At 36.4% G+C, this 6,382-nt stretch overlaps 1 non-coding gene across 1 annotated transcript; it reads left to right on the top strand.

Annotated features, from left to right (window-relative positions):
• Positions 1-2,096: 2,096 nt before the first annotated feature.
• Positions 2,097-2,203, top strand: LOC114913088 (small nucleolar RNA R71). Its single transcript, XR_003799127.1, has one exon. It is a non-coding gene; the product is annotated as a small nucleolar RNA R71 (small nucleolar RNA).
• Positions 2,204-6,382: the final 4,179 nt, after the last annotated feature.

The following is a 6,382-nucleotide window of genomic DNA, read 5'->3' as shown; positions in this document are numbered from 1 at the left end:
GTCCATTATTGGTTCAGTGATTGTCCTTCTAATGGCTTCTTCATCTTCTCTTTGTATACCTATAATTTGGGCTTCCTGGTCATAGATTACTTTAGGCTCTAGGAATGGATCTTTTAACAGACTAGGAATGGCTTTTGGTCTGATGTAGGTGGGGTTTCTAATGAAGGAACTATTGGTGTGATAGAGGGAAGGGGCATTTGCTCATATTTCTTGGTCCATGGAGGAGCAAAAATGGATGGCTCTAATAGGGCATTTACTTCTTCTATGTACCCATCTATGTCCAAGTTGTCTATATCAAAATGAGCTAGACAGGCTTGTAGAAGATCTTGTGAGGGTATGGTAGGGGTGGCTTCTTCTACAAGTCCCTCTAGTATGTTTACTTCGCTAAACTCTTCACTTTGAGATCCTATGATAGCATTAAACACATTCAACCTTAACTTTTTATTTCCAAACAATACGTCCATGGCTCTTGTCCTACAGTTAATGTATGCGTTGGCTGTGGCAAGAAAGGGTCAGCCTAAAATGATTGGGATTTGGCTAGGGTCACTTCTAGATTCCATCTTCAAAATAAGAAAGTCTATGGGGAAGTAGAACTCATCCACCTTGACCAATACATCCTCAATCATCCCAAGGGGTACCTTAACGGATCTATCAACTAATTGTAAGGTAATCGGCATGGGTTTTAATTCTCCAAAACTAAAAAGTTCATATACTGAGCTCAAAAGAAGGTTGATACTCGACCCTAGATCTAACAAGACTACTTTTTATGGTCAGGCCACTTATGACATAGGAGATGATAGGGGCACCAAGGTCCTTAAGTTTGGATGGTGTGGTATGTTGGAAGACTGAGCTGGCTTGTTCAGTGAGATGGACTTTCTTGGGGATGTGTGCTTTAGATTTTCATTTTTGTGTGCACAAATCCTTCAGAAACATTGCATACGTCGGGACCTGTTTGATGGCATCTCAAAGAGAAAGGTTGATATGGACTTTTAAATAGTTTGAGCATTTCCTTCATCTTGACCTCTATTTTGTCTGAAGGTAAAGGTGTTTCTAGAGCACTTGGGAACGATACTCTAAGTACAGATGCTGAGAAAATTGGTTCATCCCTCTCCTTAGGATCTTCCTTATTGTCAGGCAATTTGGTCTGAGTTTGAGTTCTTGATGTATTGGCTCTTTCTAGGTGTTCTAAGACTTTTCTACTTCTAAAGATCATCACAGATTTAGCTTGCTCAGAAAAGATTTCATGGACATTCAAGCTTTCAGCCATATATTGCCCCCTAGGATTGCTTATGGATTGGCTGGGTAGTTTTCCCTTTTCTCTTCTACTAAACGCTGTAGCTAATTGACCTATTTGGGCCCCTAGCTTAGCAATTGATTGCGTGTGGGAGTGAAGGGTCTGAGTATTGGCTTCCAATTGTTCCAGCACTTTCAAGACCTTCTCCTCAAAAGCTGAACTATGTGCAGTGGTGGAAGGTTGTGGGGCATTTTGGTAGTATGGTCCTTACCTATATGTCGGGTCCTGATAGTTAGGTGCAGGGCCAGCCACTAGTTGTGGTCTCCAAGAAAAATTCAGATGGTTTCTCCAGCTAGGGTTATATGTGTTTGAATATGGATTGTTTCCTGGTTTACGAGCTGGTTGGGCTTGAGCTTGTTGGACTTGCTCATGTATGAACTCAGGAAATTAGGATGTAGTTGGACACTCAGTAACGAAATGAGTTGGGCTCGAGCAAATGGCACAAACATCCTGGACTTATGTGGATTGGGAAGAGTTGATCTGCCTGACTTGCAGTAATCGATCAAGTTTTTGTGTCAATTCATCCACCTTGCTGAGTTTTTATGACAATTCATCTATCTTGCTATGGATGTCTAAGGAATGGCCTACCTCATACATTCCACCTCTTTTTGGTCCCATCATGGGAGGATCTCTATGGGCGACAGACATGTGGTGTCAGAAATTTTTGCTAAGGGTCTCGAATAGTTGCCAGGCCTCATGTTCATTTTTTAGCATGAATGTTCCACCACACGAGGCATCAACCATCTGCCGATGCTTTTCGGATAGACCATCAAAAAAGCACTGGACTAGTTGCCATTTGGGTATGACGTGATGTGGACATTTATAAATTAGATCTTTGAGTCTCTCTCAAGTCTCATAGAACATTTCCCCATCCATTTGGGAAAAATTGATAATGGTTTTTCTAATCTAGTTTGTCTTTCCTATGGGAAAGTATTTCTTGAGAAATTCTCTTTGAAGTTAGTCCCAGGTTGAAATGGTTATTAAATCTAAAAAGCTTATCCAATACTTGACTTTGTCCTTAAGGGAAAATGGGAACAATTTTAACCTAAGGGCATCATCAAAGAAATTTTGGATTTTGACAGTAGAGCGTATCTTAAAAAATTCGTCCAAGTGTTTGTAAAGATCCTCATTCGACAGTCCATAAAAAGATAGTAGCATTTAAAAATGCTGGACTTGATTTCATATTGTACTGCTTCTATAGGAGGAGGCTGGATACATGGCGAGTAGGTGTAGGTTGAAGGAGTAAAGTACTCCTTCAATTGCCATGATGGATTAGTTTCTTGGTTTGGATCCATGGTTTTGACTTAGTTCGTTCTAATCATTTTTTTTTAGTTCTAGGTCTAGTGGGTATAAATTAGGTTGTAATGATCGATGTCCTAGCATGCACCCATAAGATCAATTCGAGTTCAAATTTCAACAATTTTTTTTTTTGGAAGAGAAGAGAAGAACAAGAGAAGAAAGAGAGAAAAGAGTTCTAAAGAAAAGGACCTAAGGAGTCCTAAATCTAGAGAAGATAGAAAAGAATGCTTTTAATTAGATTAAAGTTTTCAATAGCAAGCAAGTTTTGCAATCAATCCTAACTAAGAGTTATCTTAGATCTAGACAGCTCCTAACTGCCAAGGTCACCTTCGAGCATTCTAGGTAAAAGATTAGCCACCCAACTAGACAGGTAAGTGTAAGGTTGGTGGGGATCTTATCCCTAAACCACTTTTCTAGACATCATCAAAATAACTAACCCTAACCCGATCCAACTCTTAGGATTTCTTGTCCTATTGAGCTTGAGAGTCCTTAAAGGCCAACATCTAATTGATTTTAGATTAAAGTTTAGATCAATGCAAATAAAGGGTGGTGATTTGTGGGCCATGGAAGGATGATAAAATCTTCACCTTATGTTGATTAGGGTTTGTGTCCTTAAAATATTTTATAAAAATATGCAATGCAAAAAGAAAAGATGTCCAATACAAGTGAGAAGCTTTTAAGGTTTAATTAATTTCTCTATATAGATAGTAGTGAGTCAGGGTCAAATCCACAGGGATCAATGGGGTTATATTCCCTTTTAAATAAAAATCCTAAGAATTTAAATTAGATTGCAAATAAGAAAGAATGGAAATTTGGTAAAAAGAAAGCAAAAGTTCAAATTAAATGAAAATTATAATTAACAAGCAAGCAATTAAGAAAGATGTCCCAGGATTTTGATTTGATTTCTTTTAAAATATAAGTTAATTCTTTATCAAAAGTATGATTGATCCCTAATCATAACCTATCTGGCTGAGTACAGATCGTAGTACCTTGATCTGCCCCTACGTAGTTATAGATTATTCTAAGTATCAAATCATAAAAATAAATAAAATATCCTATAATCAGATCCCAATCATAGTCTATCTCGCTGAGTACGATTCATACCCTTAGATCACAACTCATCTCTATGTAGCCATTTGCTATTCAAAGATCTAAATTATAGTTCAAATATGAAGCACAATTCTTGAAGTAATGAAAAAAAGATTTTATTCATGAAAAAAAGATCATTATAATCAAGATCTAATTACATGACAAATAAACTAAAATATAAATATTAAAAGCAAATCTCATCTACTCTCCTGGAGACTCGAAGTTTTAGCTGCGCATGGTGTTTGTAAACATCATCTTCATGAAAAAAGGAAGAGGAAGAAGAACCCTGACAATGATGCTCTTTTTCTCTCTCAAAATCCCTTACAAAAACTTTAAAATAAAAAGAGAATAAAAAGTTGAAGATGGATGCTCTCAGCTGCCTATTTGCTGCTGCTCCCATTCTCTGTAAATGCTCCACATTCTCCTAGTTTTATGGGTAAAAACTAGGCTCAATTTGAATTAAGATCGGACTTTTAATCATTGTTAAACTCATAGACCCTTGCCAGCTATCGGATGTTGATCAAACAGCTTGAAAATGCATTCAAATCATCCTAAACCCAGTCAGCATCGATTCTAGCCATCGGATCAAACGTCAAATCAAATTTCATCTGTTGATCAGCGCACAAGAAAGCTTCAGAACGCTATTCACCATCGGAATCAACCTCAGTCATTGGATCTCAGTTTGGAGCATGTTGGGCTGTCAGATAGTGCAACTGAAGCTTCTTTGTTTATTCTCTTGACCGACAACTCTCAAGACCATGCGATCAACCCCAAAATCCAATCTGGGCCATCTATTAGTGCAAAACCTCAGCCTACTCCATGTGCCATGATTGTGCACCGGCAAAAAATTCTATGGACTGCTTTATTGAATCTATGGACCAAGCGGTCGGTCCACCGTGCATCAGCTAGCTAATTAGGTTCGGATTTGAGACATTTTGACTTGATTTTGGGCTAATTTTGAGCCCAATTTGTCTTGGACTTGAGCTTGTCTTTGTCTCTCAATTAAGGATCCGTTTTAAGTCTGATTTGCTTCAAATTTGAATCATTCTAACCCTTGAATCGAGCTTTTTTCATTGACAACCATCTTTCCTATAAAAGATTAATAGAAGCATCAATTTCTAATAATAAAGATGAATTAATTAATAAATTAATATGTTTATTAATATATTTAATGTACTTATCAGAGAATATATAAATAACACTTTACTCTGACATTGTCAACTTGGTCATATAAGTGAGACAAGAATTAATAAGTTATACAAAGAAGACTTCTTTGATCTTTATGATTATGAATCATTAGGAACTTGTGAATCTTGTCTTATAAAAGAAATGACCAAGACTCTATTTAGAAGATATGGAGAAAGGATAAATGAGTTATTAGAACTTGTACATACTGATGTATGTGATCCTATGACAACTGAAGCCAAAGAAAAATACTCTTATTTTATTACATTCACTGATGATTTATCTAGGTTTGGATATGTGTATCTTATGCAACATAAATTTGAAACCTTTGATAAATTTAAAGAGTATCAATGTATGGTTGAGAAACAAACTAAAAAATATGTTAAAATTCTTCGATCTGATGGAGGAGGAGAATATCTATCTAGTAAATTTCTAGATCATCTTAAAGAAAAAGAGATTCTCTTAGAATGGACCCCTCCTTATACACCGCAGTTAAATGGTGTAGCTGAAAGAAGGAATCACACTTTATTAGATATGGTGTGATCTATGATGTGCTTTACAGATTTACCTATTTTCTTTTAGGGATATGCTCTAAAGAATATTGTACATATCTTGAATAGAGTACCTTCAAAATCTATGCCAAGTACTCCATATGAGACATGGAGAAGTAAAAAGCCTAATCTTAAGTATCTTAAGATTTGGAGCTACTCGGCTTATGTAAAAAGAAATTTTGGACATAAGCTAAGTGCTAAGATAGATAGATGCTTATTCGTAGATTATCTTAAAGAAAATATAGGATACCTCTTCTACCATCCTACTGAACATAAGGTATTTGTCAGTAAGCATGCTACTTTTATGGAAAAAGAGTTTATCCTAGAAAGGATCAGTGGGAGGTAGATTAAACTTGATGAAGTTTAAGACCTACAAGTATAAGCACAAGATATTCCTCAATCAAAAGTACCCATTGATGAGGTGCAACCATAAAACACACCTCCTCTCTAAAGGTCGGATAAAGTGCGAAATGCACCTCTAAGGTATGATTTCATTATTGAGGATAATGAAGCCCACATCATTAAGAATGATGAACTTCTGACTTATACGGAAGCTATCATGAGTAAGGATTCAGACAAATGGCTAGAGGCTATGAAATCTGAAATGGATTCAATGTACTCCAACCTAGTATGGACTTTGATTGATGCATCTGAGGGTGTGACACCTATTGAGTGCAAATGAATCTATAAAAAAAAGATTGGAGTAGATGGTCAGGTTGAAACCTATAAAGTCATATTGGTGGCTAAAAATTTCAGACAAAAATATGATATTGCTTATGATGAAACATTCTCACCTGTAGCCATGCTCAAATCTATTCAGATTATACTTGCAATAGCAGTATACCATGATTATAAAATTAGATAAATGGATATGGAGACCATCTTCCTTAATGGTTTTCTTGAGGAAGAGATCTACATGTCTTATGTGGGAGAGCAAATCAGGTATGCAAGCTTAAAAAATCTA

Source organism: Elaeis guineensis, chromosome 16 (genome assembly GCF_000442705.2).
Source record: "Elaeis guineensis isolate ETL-2024a chromosome 16, EG11, whole genome shotgun sequence".
Classification (NCBI taxonomy): domain Eukaryota; kingdom Viridiplantae; phylum Streptophyta; class Magnoliopsida; order Arecales; family Arecaceae; genus Elaeis; species Elaeis guineensis.
Note: the sequence above shows the minus strand (reverse complement) of the source record. Positions and strands in the feature narration are given on the sequence as shown.